Source organism: Neomonachus schauinslandi, chromosome 2 (assembly GCF_002201575.2).
Source record: "Neomonachus schauinslandi chromosome 2, ASM220157v2, whole genome shotgun sequence".
Classification (NCBI taxonomy): domain Eukaryota; kingdom Metazoa; phylum Chordata; class Mammalia; order Carnivora; family Phocidae; genus Neomonachus; species Neomonachus schauinslandi.
Genome location: NC_058404.1, coordinates 7044902 through 7061654, shown reverse-complemented (window position 1 = coordinate 7061654; position 16753 = coordinate 7044902).

The following is a 16753-nucleotide window of genomic DNA, read 5'->3' as shown; positions in this document are numbered from 1 at the left end:
GCAGGCTCCAGGCCAAAGCACGGGGCAGGGGAACCCAAGCAGACCAGCGATCCTTCTGAGTCCGAGAGATGGATTCAAGGTTCGGGCAGCACGAGACCCCCGTTCTCGGTGCGGAAAACCGGAAGGGGGCATCTGGATGGGGGTGGAGCACCCACGTGCAGCAGAGGGCTCTCCTGAATCATGTCCCAGTGCTGGTCTGAGCACGCCTCGGGTGAAACTTGGCGAGTCCAGAGGAAAACAAAAACACCCCAAAGGGATTGGATGGATAATTCCAGGAACACAGACCAGGCTGACCCATGTGCCTTCCCACAGCAACGCGGAGAGAGCCCTCAGAAAGGGATTGCATCTGTAGCGGGGCTGTTGAGCTCTAGGGTGGACTGTTCCGGAACCTCTCTGGGTGATAACGATGTGTCAATGCAGGCGCATCAGTTGTAACTAATGTGACCTCTGGGAGGATATGGATCCTGAGGGAGGCCTTGTGCAGGTGTGAAGACAGAGGGTATGTGGGAAATCTCCTTACCTTCTGCTCAGTGTTGTGAACTTAAACTGCTCTGAAAAATGAAGTCTATTTTAAAAAAATAAGGTAAAACTTTTTAAACAACAACAACAAAAAGCTAAGAAAATTCCTTACCAGAAAACCTGCACTATTAAAAAAAAAAAAAAAATTCTCCAGTCAGAAGAAAATTAATGCCAGATGGAAATTTGGCTCTGTGGGATGGAATAAAGTGAGCAGCTAAGATTCTGTCTCAAAGGGAGGATTGTCAGCTTCTTAAAAAATAAGATACATGCTCTCTATAAGAAACCCAACTGAGGTGTCAAATGGAAAGGCAAAGATAGATTAAAAATAAGACTGGAAACAGATATGCTAAGGAAACACTGATCTAAAGAAAACAGAATTGGCCTTGTTGGCTAATTGCCTATAAATCAGAGTATATTTTAGAAGGAGTATCACCAGAGATAAAAAAAAAAGATATTTTTCCCAGTTATAAAGTGGTTAATTCACCAAGAACACATATTAATGCTAAGTTAGAATGCTCTTAGTAACAAAGTCCCAGAAGTCTTAAAGGAAAACTGATAGAAATGAGAGGAGAAACCATTACATAAGCAATTACAATTAGGTATTGCCACCCTTCACTTGTAATGAAAAGAAAAAGCAGATCAGGAATAATACAGAAGACATGAGCAACAATATCATCCAGTGTGACCTAATTGAAATTTATAGGACACTCTACCCAATAATCACAGGATCCATTAAAATATTACACAGTACAGTTCCTACTGGGCTATAAAACAAGTCTCAAAACTGAAAACAATTTAACATTATTCAGTGTATATCATACACAGATATACACCGTGTCCGTCCACAGTGGAATTTACGAAGATATGGATTACAGAAAGGTATCTGGAAAAATCCCCAAATATGTGGAAATTAATCAACATGCTTCTAACCGGTACAAGAAGAAATCACATGAGAAGTTAGAAAATATTTTAAACTGATCAAAAATGAAAACAGCATACCAAAATTTTTTTTTTTAAGATTTTGTTTATTTATTTGAGACAGAGAGAATGAGAGAGAGAGAGCACATGAGAGGGGGGAGGGTCAGAGGGAGAAGCAGGCTCCCTGCCGAGCAGGGAGCCCGACGCGGGACTTGATCCAGGGACTCCAGGATCTTGACCTGAGCCGAAGGCAGTCGCTTAACCAACTGAGCCACCCAGGTGCCCCAGCATACCAAAATTTGTGGAAATGCAGCTTAAGCAGTGCTTAGAGAGAAATTTATAACATCAAATGCTTTTAAGATAGATAGGGGTAAAGCTCACAAATCAACAATGTAGATTTCTACCCTAAGGAACTAAAACAAAGGGAGGTAAACCCAAAGTAGAAAGGATAAAAGTGAAAAAAAAAGAAAATGGACACATAGTCGTCTTTGAGAGGATCATAACATTGTTAGAGCTTTAATTAGGTTCATTAAAGGGGAAAAAGAAAAAAAAGAAATTACAAGATGCTCAGATATACACACTCCCTTTTGGCAGGCAGGAAAATGAGAACATTTATACATCTTAGGGTGATTTAGACAGAGTCTGCACAAGGTGACTATAATTCACACCCTCATCATTATCTCTTACAAGGTCAGGCCATGCCCCTCCCCCTTTTTTTCTCTTAAATTTAAGATATGCTAGGGGCGCCTGGGTGGCTCAGTCGGTTAAGCGACTGCCTTCGGCTCAGGTCATGATCCTGGAGTCCCAGGATCGAGTCCCGCATCGGGCTCCCTGCTCGGCAGGGAGCCTGCTTCTCCCTCTGACCCTCCTCCCTCTCGTGCTCTCTCTCATTCTCTCTCTCGCAAAAAAAAAAAAAAAAAAGATATGCTACCAAAAGCAACTACACATTCTAAGCAAATCAGCATCAAAATTCCAACTGCCATTTGTACACTTCTTCTTTGGAAAATGTCTATTCAGGTCCTTTGTCCATTTTTCAAATCAGATTGTATGTTGTTTTACTGTTGAGTTGTACGTTTTCCCTATATATTTTGGATATCAACCCCTTACCAGATATATGGTTTGTAAACATTTTCTCGCAATCTGTAGGTTGCCTTTTCATCTTGTTGTTTCTTTGCCTCTGTGTGGTCAACAGACACATGAAAAGATGCTCAGCAGCACTCATCATTAGGAAATGCAAATCAAAACCACAATGAGATATCACTTCACACCTGATAGGATGGCTAGCATAAAAAAACAAAACAGATGTTGGTAAGAGTGTAGAGAAAAGGGAACTCTGGTACACTATTAATAGGAATGTAAATTGATATGGCCACTATGAAAAACAGTAAGCAGTTCCTCAAGAAAAAGAAATACCAGGTGATTTAGCAATCCCACTTCTGAGTATATACTAAAGGAAACGAAACCAAAATCCTGAAGAGCTATATGCATTCCCATGCTCACTGCAGCATTACTCACAATAGCCAGGATATGGAAACGACCTACGTGTCCATCAGTGGACGGATAGATAAAGAATTGTGCTATATGCAAAATGGAATATTGTTCAGCCATTAGAAGGAAGGAATGACTCCTGTCATTTACCACAACACGGACAGCACTGAGGGCATTATGCTAAGTGGAATAAGACAGACACAGAGGAAAGGAAAAAGAACTACATGTTGTCACTGATACGTGGAATCTACAAGAGTCAAATACTAAAAGCAGAGTCGGATGGTGGTTACCAGGGGCGGGTTGCTGAGGGAAATGGGGAGACATTGGTCAAAGGGCACAGAGTGGTAGTCAGGTAAGACGAGTAAGTAGCGATCTCGTGTCCAGCGTATGACTGTAGTTAGTAATACGGTATTGAACCCAGGAAATTTGCTAGGAGAGTAGATTTCAGGGGCTCTCACCACACACACAAACGATGGTAATTATGTGGGGAGATATGCTAATTAGCTTGACTGCAGTAATCATGTCACTATGTATACATATCAAATCATTTTGTATACCTTAAATATATGCAATTTTTATTTTATTTTTTAAAGATTTTATTTATTTGTTTGACAGAGAGCATGCTAGAGAGAGAAAGAGTGAGAGTGTGCAAGCACGAGCAGGGGGGAGGGGAAGAGGGAGTGGGAGGAGCAGAGTCATTCGTTGTGTATAACACCCAGTGCTCATCACACAACAGGTTTCTTAACCAGGGTCGTTTTCCATGATAAGGTACTTACATATTAGGTTCTTGCTAGACAATTCTCACACTTCCAGCTGCATCTTTTTCTCCCATCTCAGCCCCAGAACTTCATCAACTGCATTTGCTGGAAAACAAAATGATAAAAATAGCCACCTGCTGGCTGTTTCTGGTTCTGTTTCAGTGGTGGAGACTGACTCAGCAGAGCTTCGGGGAGATCTTCTCTCTCCGAGCAGAGCTGACCTGTCATGGAGCCCTCGCCAAACCCCATCCCAGCTGTGGATCAGAGCCTTGACCGGCTGCTTCTGCAACAGTAAGGACCCCCTGCGACCTCAGCAGCACCAGTCTCTGTCCAAAAACTGTACCCAAATAATTATAGAGTCAGGTCTTACTGACACGAACGCAGCCTTGGGGAGGGAAGCCCCTGCAGGTTTGCTCAAGGGGACGCTAACACAGGTCGTCTTTCTGACACAGTGCTTGGAATTCTGACGCTCTTTTGCCTTTTTTATCTTATTTTTAGGTTTCACTAAAATATTATTTGCAGGACTCGCGCATAAAATCAGCCACACAAAAGATCCAAAGCTGCACTGCTTAGTGGAGAAAAAAAAATGACAAAACATTTTACTTCATGTTTCTTTTTTCATAGAAATGCCTACAGTTCAGATGTCAAATTTCCTTCCCTTGTAGGGGCCCTGGGCTCACCATCACAAAAAGGACCTGTTTATTTTAGACTTGTGGTTTGGATTTATTTGGAAAAGGTGCAGACTTGGGCAGAGGTGGAGGGCATGCTGTCTGTGTCCTGTGATTTCACATCTCCAAGAAGATCCCTCCCCCCGCAACAAAGCATTTCCTCGGTAGAAGTGACAAGGAATAAATGTACACTACTAAAGCTTTGTTCTTACGATTGGAGGTTTAATTATTAATTCATCACATCCCCCAAAAGGCTACTCTAAGAAAAACAAATTGCTGTCACACAAAACATTATGTTGCCTTCAACACCTTCAAATGTCACCTGGGATCTGGAGATGACTGATCAGACTCCAGGAATAACTTGAGGTCACAAAGGCACATTCCTAGAATCCTCATTTGCATAGAAAGTGTCGTAGACTCTAAGAAGGTGACAACCCAGTTACTTTGGCCCAACAGTCTCTTTCTCTGAAGAGGAGAAACAAGATGTCACCCTAAGTCATCTTCTCTATAGTGGTCAGTGTTGAATTTAAGAGGCTATGCGCATGAAATTAATAGTATATGAAAATTCGGGTGTCGTGGGGGCCTTTACCTATTGAAGGTGATCTACGTTTCCTCCCTTCTCTCAGCTCCAAAAGCTAACCTCTTCTGTCTCGTCCAAACTCCCAAGAGGACCCATAGAGATTCTTGGTCTGACCAAGTCCTGATTCACGGCCAGGCTTGAATATGTCCCAGACATACTGAATTGAAAACCATTTCGGCCTCATTCTGCCTTCTGTCACTTGGAGAGGAGAACAGAAAATTGGGAGTCTCAAAGAACCACAATGGGAACAGATTAAACCCAGGCTACGTGTCCTAGAATTGCTACCAAATGGAGACAGACCCAGCCTAGCTCCATGCCACCCAGATCCACTGCCAGAAAGAATCCGTTTGTGGATATGCTTTCCACATCCCACATGGAAGCAGGATAGCAATTTCTGAGGCGTATGACCCTATGCGTCTTTGCATCTGGTTCAGGGGACGTGTTATATGTTCTAAGAGCAAGACACGAGAGCTAGAAGGAAAGATGCTGCCTTTTCATCATCGTGTGATTTTGCTAGAATTGCAAACATCACTTCTGCCAGTAACCATGTTCCCTTCATCTTTACAAAAATTGAAAGAAAATGACCTTGCTCTTCATCCTTGGCTGGTCCCTGAGTTTGTTGACCATGAGGATCCATTGTCTTTTCTTCATATTGCCAGTTTTATTCTTTTTTTTTTTTTTTGCGAGAGAGAGAATGAGAGAGAGCACGAGAGGGAGGAGGGTCAGAGGGAGAAGCAGGCTCCCCGCCGAGCAGGGAGCCCGATGCGGGACTCGATCCCAGGACTCCAGGATCATGACCTGAGCCGAAGGCAGTCGCTTAACCAACTGAGCCACCCAGGCGCCCACAGACTGTTTTATTCTTGTCACCCATGACAGGTAACACGGACCCAAGAATTAAGAGGCTTGAAATAACTTGAGGGCAGACTGAAATTTCTCACTAATTTTCTCCAGGCTAAATAGATTGTTTGAACCATTCATTCAGACTAAACACTCTCCCTTTACCATGAAAGGTGCAGAAGACCTCGAGGGAGTTCTCAGAGTTTTGTTTGTTCTCAACCCAGCCTAACAGACTAAATCATTGGGTAACGTTCCACTGCAATTTCATTGCAAGATCGAAGGGCCTATGCTTAAAGCCTAAGTACCGTGCCTTCCTAAATAGAGATAGAATTCATTTTATCCCAAGGATAGACATCCAGGCTATCCTTATGTCTTTTTAGAACAAGACAGTGGGATTTTTGGCCACTTGGAGAAACTCATAGTAGGACTAGGGCTCCCATCATACATTTTGGAAACTTTACCGTGTGTGTCCCCATGTAGTCTCTCCCACGGGAAATCCTCTGGAATATATTGTTATCCGTCACATCCTTTTGAGCTTAAGCATCACTTGGTTTCTCCCTCTTCCTTTATTCTGGGCTGACATTTACAATCATCAAAGTAAAAAAAAAAAGGGAACTGAAAAAGGTAAAGAAAAGGAGGGAAGGAGGAAAGAAGGGAGGAGGAAGAAAGAACAAATATGAGAAAACAGCAGAAATATGAAATATTATCTCGTTTGTACAACTTTGCTATGTTCATGTGATAGCACTCAGATGACCAAATGTTTATAAATCGATAATTACAATTTCATTGCATCTCTGCGTGTCACCTAAGCTCAAAGGCTCAAAAAACCAGATGATTTGGGGGAAAAAAAGGCAAACAAATGGCCTCCGGCTTGCTTTTTCTGTGTTTGGTAACTACTGACTTTCAGTGGTCTCTAGTTTATTTTCTTTAGAGTGGAGACACATTTGCATAAAACCCTCAGCAAGCTTCCACCTGAACACATGCAGTGGTCCAAGTCATTCTGCCACAAATCAGAATGTCCAGCAATCTGGTTCTTCAAGTAAGAACATAGCAGAGCCTGCCACTTCGTCAGAAAGTTATCTACAAGAAGTCACACCCATGTCAAAATCATCGTGGCCATAGAGCCCTGTTCTTGGGAAAGAAGCTCTTCCCCCAAGGATTTTTTTTTTAAAGATTTATTTATTTATTTTAGAGAGAGAGAGTGCACTAGCTGGGGGAGGGGCAGAGAAGGAGGGAGAGGGGAAGCAGACTCCCTGCTGAGCAGGGGGGCCCTACAAGGGGCTCAATCTCAGCACAACGAGATCATGACCTGAGCCAAAACCAAGAGTCAGATGCTTAACTGACAGCCACCCAGGTGCCCCTTCAAGGATTTATGAAGGGATGATGACTTGTGCTTAGAGTCTTCCTGAAATGATGTGCAAATTTTTATCCTCCACTTTCTTTTCGGGTCTCTCTGGAAGGGTTCTTCTTCCTTTTTCTTGTCTCGGGAGCAGGGGCTTCTGTTTTCTGTTCAGATGCCTTCATAACTGGGAAGAGATTGACAGGTGTTTCTTCCCCACACAAAAGTGCTGCAGAAGACAGAAGCAGAAATAAAGAAAGCTCACTGCTGAGACCATGGTGGAGAAAGAGAAGCTGTTCCCCTAAGATATGCTTATAAAATGTAAACCCAACTAAATCACTGTTCAGAATCAGGGAACCGATTTCCTGTAATTCTGGTTGTGTGGTGTTCCAGAGAGTTTTGTGAACTTAGATTAAGATTAGACTCTAATATTTATTTCCTCACTTGTAATATGGAAAAATAATTGCTCTATAATGGGTCAAGAGGGAAAAAATGCTGATTTTTAGTAATTTCTCTCATTTCTGGGTAACAGGTGAATGATTGACTTTTACTGAGAAAATTGCTCTATTGTTTAAGCAAACACAATAGACATTTTGGTTCTGAAAGCAAAGCTTTTGGAGATATACATAATATGGAGGTAAAGGAAAATAAGTGCTAAATGGATCTGTTTTCTCGAAAGTAAAAGTTAAGTTTTTCATGAGGAGACTGTTTAGACACCACCAGGGACTCAGATCCACGAGGGGTTTAGAAGAAGAAAGACCCTTTTCTCTACCTTCCTAGGTTCTTAACTGGGACCCTGGAAATTAAACTGATAAAAGAGAGATTGATGTGAGAAAAATATAATTTATTAATATGTGCAGTGCACATACATGTGGGAGAAACCCAGTGATGAGTAACTTTGAGGGGAGATTAGAATTTGGGGCTTACAGAGCATCACAATGAAGAGCAATAAATGCAGAGAAGTCACAAGACAAAGGAAAAGGAGTTTGGGCTTCTAGGGCAACAAACTGTGGGAAGGTAACTAGATGGGGAGACTAATGGGGGACAAGAGTTATATTAGCAAGGTTTGTTATATAGATTCCTCTCCCTGTCCTGCTGTCTCTGGGCTGGTAAAAGTCTAGAGTCCTCAGTGATGAAGAGTCTAGGCTTGCTTTTGGGCAAATGGTAGGGGACAGCAGAGAGAGGTTTTTTGTTTTTTTGGGGGGGGGGTTGTTTTGTTTTTTTGCACCTGCTATTTCTCAATTGCCTTCAGCTCAAAATAATCTGTATGTCTAAGTGGCATATTTGGGGTCGCGTATGTGATGCCCTACGGGGGATAACAGAAGAAGGGATGCCAGAGGGAGAGTCTGGAGAAGGAGGTGGCAGTAAATGGCTGTCCTGTCTATTGCTAACTTGTTTTCTGTTTTGTGCAGTGACTCACCAGCCCCCCTGCCCTTCCATTGCTTCCAATGTCCACAAAACCCTGTCCCACACAATGGCCTTCGGGGTGTGGGATCTCAGCAGAGGAACAAGGGACTGTATCACCCTGAGCGTGAGAAGCAGGAGGAAGCTGCCGCAGGAACACAGAGGCAGGACCCAGAGGCGGTGGGAGACGAAGGCAGCGGGGGTTTGGGTATGATGTCAGGCGAGCACAAGAGCACCTGCAAATCCTGAGAAATATTAGAAAGGGATTTACCTACCTGCATGTATGAAGGATGGAAGATGGAGCTTCAGGTGTGTGGTTCGGATATAAACAGAAAGGCTGATCCCAGGAGGTTGGCGGATTTGGTTTCATGCCGGTTATACGGACTTACTGGGGTATTGTTTGGGAAGAGCTAAGCACAGTTCTGTGCGCTGAGAAAGGGATCAATGAAGTGTAGCTGTTGTATTACTATCATTATCATCACAATGATGACTCGGGTCAGATAAAGCAGTAAAAAGATGATTGACTGATTTAGAATCTTTAAAGCTCTCTTTCCTCATCCTTTAAGTGGATAAAACTATAAATAGCCTATAGTGTTGCAAGTATAGAGACAAAAGGGAAAACATACATTCGTTTTAAAGACTACAGCCAATTCTTTCTTATTGAGTCTGCTCAGCTACCTCTTACAGAATTGACCGTTGATGAAGAAAATCCTCCTTGGGATCTATGGGGCAGGATGACTGAGGCATTGCCCATCTCATGTCTGTGGAGCAGTGTTGTTTAGGGGAGGGAACAGAAGTAAGGCGGAGCGCCGTCCTGTTCCCTCCGGAGGCCACAGCCCACAGCCCCAGGAGGCGGGGAGGGGTGGGGAGGAAGGGGAAGGGTGAGACGGCAGGTGTTCCAGCAGCCAATTAGGGCGCGTTCTTGAGCCGCCCCGTCATCTTTATTCCAGGAGGTCAAACCCAACTCCAGATTCTTGCCAGGGCAGCAGAGCTGGTTTTGAATGATTTGGGAAAGTCAGTTAACCCCTTTGGGTTTCATTTTAAAAACGGAGTCGTTCTCTGGCACACGTGCCTCTGCTCGGCTTCTGCGTGTGGGAGATTGTCTTTTCCAGACACGCTCTTCCGGAGCCATGCGGGTCTCCTACCAAGAGGTGCAGTCCGCGTTCGCCTCCCCTGGAACCCCAGCAGGCCTCTGTGACCGCGGCAGCTAAGAGAGCGGTCAGAGTGATGCTACGGGGCCGCCGAGGTCACAAAGCCACCCCGGCTGTCCCTTTCCCAGGACACGTGCCACGGCAGCCCGGAGGTCCTGTGTGAGAAGGCTGGCAGCCCTGAAATTGCGGCCCGAGAGACCCCGTGGAGAAACAGATGCTGTTCCAGCCCCTGCGAGGAGCCTTCAGCCCAGCTGCCAGGCATGCGCGTGAGCCCGGAGATGGTTCCAGCCCCAGACGCCTGCCAACCCATGAGCATCTCTGAGCCCCAGACACCCAGCTGACCCCAATTTATTTTTAGAACCCCATGAGTGATAATAATAAAATAATTTTTAAAAGAGCTAGGTTTGGGGCTGATTTGTTTTGCAGAAATAGATAAGGGGAGCACCTCTTCCTTTCCCCCTTCATACCCACCTTCCAACCATGTAATGCATCGAATGTGACATTCTTCCACTACTTGCTGAGATGTCTCAATGTGGCCTCAGAATCTTTCTCAACACAGCGCTCCTGAAAGATTCGGTCATTATGGCCAAACGACCAAGCTCTTTGATTTTCCTGAACTGGAAGTCCTTTCATGTACCTTCCAGCTGTGACATTCTATGAATCTGTCACCTCCCAAGCAAAGGGAGGAATTCACAAACTACGGGGAACTAGAACCCAACAGTGTTAACAAACACAAATAGAAAACGGCCATCACAAACTCATTCCTTCGCAAATACTAAGAGGCAACATTCGGCCAGGCACTCCAATAGGCAACAAGAATGGAGAAGAAATGGCTGCTTCCCAGGAGATGTCTAATCTTGAGATCAGCACTATCTTGCTTTCCATCTAAGCCTGCACTGCCTGTTACCGTAGACGCTAGCTGGAGGCAGCTATTTGGATGTAAATCTTAGTTAATTCAAAGTTAATAGCATTTAAAATTCACATCTGCTCAAGTCACACCTGCTCAAGTGCTCAATGGCCCCATGTGGCCAATGGCTGTCATGCTGGGCAACAGAGATGGAGATGTCATCACAAAGTCCTGTGGGACAGCTCTGGTCCTACCGGTCCCATTGTGACTCTCTCCCAGTGAGACGAAACGGTGAGGCAGAGCTACAGGATGTCAAGGACATGGAAACTCAGCTCTGTTTTGCAGAAAGGCCGGCATTGTTGCCTTCAATGCTGATGCTTACTCAGCATTTATAAATGATCATCTCACTTTCCTTATTTGGAGAGAAGCTTCCTTGATTAAATGGTTCAGATTCTCAGTGCTAAGTCACTCCTCTGTTTCCTACGGCGTTTTGTTGTTTTTAAGGCATTTAGGTCTCAAACTACAAAGTCTTATTTTTCTACTTAAAAATTATATGTTGTGAGCATACAAGGTGTTAACACCAGAGATCCAAAACCTGGATTTATTTAATGACACAGACAAAATAATGGAAGATTGCCACCATTGTTGAAATGATTGTACACAGTTTTATATTTATTCACACAAAAACCTGCGGTGCCTCTACCAACGTCCCCTCCCTCCGAGTGTCCCTGTGTCACCTGCCCTTCAAGACTCATGTGAAAGGGAGTGAAACCACACCCTCAGGATCCTACTCCTGTCCCCCAGGGCCTCTTCGTCTGAGGGGCCACATTAAGCTCTTCCTCCCCCCCACAAGAATTCCTTTGCAATAACGTGAAAGGGATCTTACAGATCATACTTTCAAACATTAATCTTCTTAAAACCCTTCAGCAGCTTTCCTTAGCCCAGGCTCTTAAAGCAAAACTTGAGTGTTTTCTATGTTTCCTGACATTCAAGCTTTTCCTTGGCTTCCAAAATCCTTATTCTACTTCTTCTAGTTCAAATTTTCCATTCTTGCTCCTGGTTCTGAATTCCTGTTCATTAACTAACAGCCCCAAGCTTGTCCTCCTTTTCATCTCCTTGGCCCTGTTTGTTATCTTGATGTAACACCTCAGATGACTCATGTCCCTTTATTCCTTATTTTTAGCCTGTTTTATGATCGATTAGCCTTCATCTGATTTTAAATGTGATTTGGTTCTCCTGTTTACTGGACTTTTATCATCTTCTCTACTGGGATTTTAATTTTTAATTTTTTCTAAACTTTTAAGTTTTATCCTATGAAATCTATTAATGTTTTATTGTCATAGCATTTCTACATGTCTTATTATGACTCTCACATGGGAGGAATACCTTTCTGATTTCAGTAGCAAGAAGAGGGTGGCTTTTCTATGGGAATCATGAACTAATGGGCTTGTCCTCTGGTCTAAGACCAACCTTTTCACTTGGGTCCTGCTTCTTCTTTCCCTTGCTTACTCGTGAACAACGCTCTCCCCATTGCCCCCTCCACTGAATCTATAAAGACTAAACACACACACACATACACTCTCTTTGACACTATGTCACTGACCAGCTCTTAATTATTGCCTTTGCTTAGTTTCTCAGCAAAACCCTTTGGAAGGAGTGTCTAGACAGTCCCCACTTCCTCGTCTCCTTCTCTCGGGGTTTGATACCACTCAGATCTGGCTCATTCCCCTCCTCCCACCAAAATGACTCCTGTCAGGAAGGGATCACAATGCATCCTGTGTGACCTCCCCCAACCCTCCCTCTGCCCATTGTTGATCTGACCCCTAATTATGTGTCAATGGGTAGCTGCTCCCAGCTGCTGGAAGGACCAGGCAGCTGACAGCCTGTGAATGGTGGAGGAACCAACTGCAAGGTAGATTTTCAGGAGAGAGCCATCAGTGGTTGAAGAAGGAATGGGAATATATGCATGATATTTAGGGAATTGATACAAAGGATGGCTTTCAGTGTACAAGTATTGGAGACAGGGCAAAAACTTTCAGCCTATCTTTTCTTCTTCTATTATTATTGCAATTATTAGTATTATTATAAAAGTAATGTTCCGGGGACCAATGAAGTAAAACCCTCACAGTGTCTGGTGTAGAATTAAGTGTGACTTATTCAAACAGATTACTACAAACACTTACTCAATTTTTAGGTCCATATCGCTAAACTGAAATAGATCTCTACTTAGTGAAAGGTTCAAATGCAGATCACAAGATTCAAAAGCAGAACCATTTTATCACTAAGTTGTTTCTGGACAAACACAAAATGTCAGAAACAATTTAATTCTTTCAGATGGGAGAGAGGTGGGGCAGGGAAGGCTACTTTGATGGGGACAGGAGTGGAGGGACGTGCTCAGCAGAGACGTTCTAAGATAAGGCAAGCTAATGGGTCCTCACCAGACCCTCAGGTTATACCTGGGCCAAAATATTAAAGAAGTCATTTACTGATACTCCAACCTTTCTCCAAAAAGAATTTGACGTGATCTTAGTGTGATGAGGGTTAGAGATGGTGGATCAACTTGTACCACCAAGAATGCGAAGCAAGGGACCCCCCTTGGGTCTCCTCCCACATTAATAATTGTCCGTGATAATGCTATCTATACCAGCACAGGATTGTGAATGGGATTTGGTTAGAAGCACAAGTGTGTTTCACCTTAGTATAAAGTCAGAAGAGCTTACTAATTAAGTTGATGTCGTTACTTCCAAATGTACGGAGGGGGTGCTATCTTTTCCAAGGTTCATCCTCCCATAGCCTTTGGGCTGAGAGAGGAAAATGGGCAAAGGATGAGTAGCACAGATAAGCCAAGGCCCTGAACAGTCGCCATGCCCTAGGAGCCCCTTGTGGCCAGTTGATGTGCTCTTGGTCATTCCAGAACAGTGATGAGAGAGCATTGTAGGAGGACCATCAGCTTCGAGGCTTTTCCTGACCTTCCGCAAAGAAATGTGTGCTTATTAACAAAGACATTTTCTTAGAGAGAGGGTAACAATACCTCAGATGGCCTGAGACAGCCCCCAGTTTATATGCCTGTTTTTCCAGCATAATTTAGTAATAAGTCCCTTGCATTTTAAAAAGTGTCCCAGTTTGGATGATGAATTATTTGGTCAACTTGCTCAGGGAGCACCAGCCTGATCTGTGCCACATTTTCCTTGTTGATAGAAGAGGGTAATTTAGAAAACCTTTAATCAGGGGACGCCTGGGTGGCTCAGTCGGTTAAGCGTCTGCCTTCGGCTCAGGTCATGATCCCAGGGTCCTGGGATCGAGTCCCGCATCAGGCTCCCTGCTCCGCGTGGAGCCTGCTTCTCGCTCTGCCTCTGTCTCTCTCTCTGTCTCTCATGAATAAATAAATAAAATCTTAAAAAAAAAAAAAAAGAAAACCTTTAATCGGAACCCCGTCCCTCATGCTCTCCCCCTCCCTCCCTCCCTCTCCCCCTCTGCCCTCCCTCTCTCTCTCACACAAGTACACAGGCTCTCGCACACACACACTTATGTATCTTACTGTAGCTACATTCCTTCATCTGGCAAATGGCATCATGCTTTCTTCAGCAGGAAAGACTGTGAAATAAGTTCAAAGGGTACAAATCTAGGCTCTATCACTAGCTGCACAACCTGCATTTGCTTTGTTTGCTTGAAGAAAATATCTACTCACACGGCAGCTGTATGAACTGATATCATTTCTAAGATTCCTAGCATGTAATAGGTATTCCAGAAAACTTTGCCCCATTCTCTGTTACTGGGCTGAAGGTCAAAAGAGGTTAAATATTATTCTATTAAATTATGCAAACTTATTAAGCAATAGTTGCATTTAATAAATGAAATCCAAGGGGGAATTGTGTGTATAGACCTACAATTCCAGGTTCTTTTTCAAGATTGTCTATCTTCCGTGCCAAAAGTGGCCAAAGTTTCATTACAAGCTTCTAGTACCATGGGCTCAACAAAAGCATAATAGCCAAATTCGAGTTTTTAAATTGCAGTGTTTTTCTGAGACATTGCAGATGTTGTTGGAAGAAACTAACATCTTGAATGATTTCTGGAACCCTAAAAAATCCCTCCTCACCCTGTAGGATGAAACCCCTGGCAGTGATCCTAGTTAAACACCACTCGGCACAAAGAGGTATTGGTTAGCCACTCACTTCTCCTAAGATCCTTTTTCCATGATGGGGCTAGGAGAATGGTACTCTATCCATCATCAAGTGTACAGAAAGAGAAACTGGAGCTTGAAATGTTATTTCAAGGTCACTCAGCTAACGAGTGGTGGAGGAAAGACTTTGAACCGGCATCTATCCAACCCCAAAGCTCTTTAAATATTAAGTGAAACTCCTTTTGTCTCTATTCCCCAAAAGATCACTGCTTACTTCTGAGTTTGGATGATTTCTTTGATGTCTGCTCTCAGTAGCCATCTATCTTTTGACTCCCCGACCTTTGTGACCAGTGTTAGATAAGCAGAGAAGTCTAGTTCCCTGTGTCCTCTTCTCATCCATCCATCCGTCTGTCCATCCTGCTTCCCTCCCTCATTTATTTCCTTCCCCCATCCTGTTATTCATGCATCCACGTATTCATTCATCCATACAAGCACACATTCATTTAAATAAATATTTGGCTCCCCGCTCTATGCCAGGGCACTGATCCAGGTGCTGAGAATGGGAGGTAATACAACAGGACTTGTTCCTTTAGAAATTCGCAGTATGGTGAAAAAGAGACATAGAAACAATACAAAGCAAAGCTGGGAAGGAGAGAGGGAAGAGATGGAGAGGAATGGTGCAATGGTTTACCTTGTATACTTCGCTACTACCTAACTCCTTTCTCACAAGGATGCTCTGATGCGATCTCTGTATTACTACTTTGGCCCCTAAAGTCTCACCTGGTTTGATCTATGCAAGAGCTTGGCATTGTAAAAGCTTGCCTAGAATGAATCAACTCTGTCTTAAATGGGTTGCAGAGAAAAGAAATTATTGGGAGTAGAAAAGCAGAGATCATTTCCATTTACAAAATTCCTTCTCCCTTTTTAACTTCTAAAAGGGGACTTCTCTTGGTATTCCTAAAGGGGAAGCTGTCAGGTGAAGAGACATGCCATAAAAGTGAAGGGCTAGATAGATGATTTGCTAAAAGAATTCCGTGTTTTAGTGATTTTTTTCTCAAAAAAAAAAAAAAAGGCACCAGGCCTCAGAGTCATAAGCAGAAGTGAAAATCAACTAGAAAGTGCTGACTTACTGTAAAGGTCTTCCTTTGTGACAGGAGGAAAGTTGCATCTGTAACCACGTGTCCATAGATGAAACATTCTCCAGTCACACCCAGGCCCTCGAGAAACGAACATCCTGACTGGAAATAGAAGCTTTTCCTCTCTAGCTGAGTTTTTTACTCTTTCTCCAGATCACCCACCCCCATTGATGCGCACTGAGGAAAGAGCCACCATTGGGCTTCGGGAGTTCCTCCTGTGATCCCAAGAATTGATTTCCCATCATGAGGCTACTATTCCTTCTGTTTCTCCTCCTTGTGTGTCTTGTCCAGATGATGTTAGGTAAGCCGAGGCTCCTCCTGGTAGGATGCTATGACGGATGGCCGTGGAGAGGAATAGAGCCACATTGACTCATGATCCAACGATGCCCTGGAGTGTACAACTGAGTGATATCACAGCTGAAAGGAGAGCATGCACTACACGCTCCATTTTACAAATAAGGAGAAGGGAAGCTTAAGAAAATTTAAAGGATTTTCCTAAGATTGCTCTTAACTAGTTGGTAGTAAACCCATAACTAGTAATGGTGATAGATAACATTTACAGGGGCTTGACAGCTCACAAATTATTTTCATGTGAATAACAACAACACTAATAATTATAGCAGAGATATTGGCCACTCACTCTTTACCAAACATCACAATAAGAACTTTTAATGTCCTGTCCCACACGTACTTCATAACACTATTTATGGGTAAGTATTCCCTGTCTCGCAAATGGGACTGAGAAATGAAGTAACTTGTTCAAAGTCACTCAGGTTGTATGTAGTGGGGCATTTGACTCAAGCTTAAGTGGGTTTGGTGCCAGATGATGTTTTTATTAAATACTCAACAATCCCAGAGAATAAATTTGCTTACCGAATTATGCATAAACATCAAATACTTTTTGGTAGGAGTACGTCCCATGCAATATTTGGAATACACCTCTACTAAAAGAGTATGTTATTTTTCTGAAATTCACATCCAAGTGGAT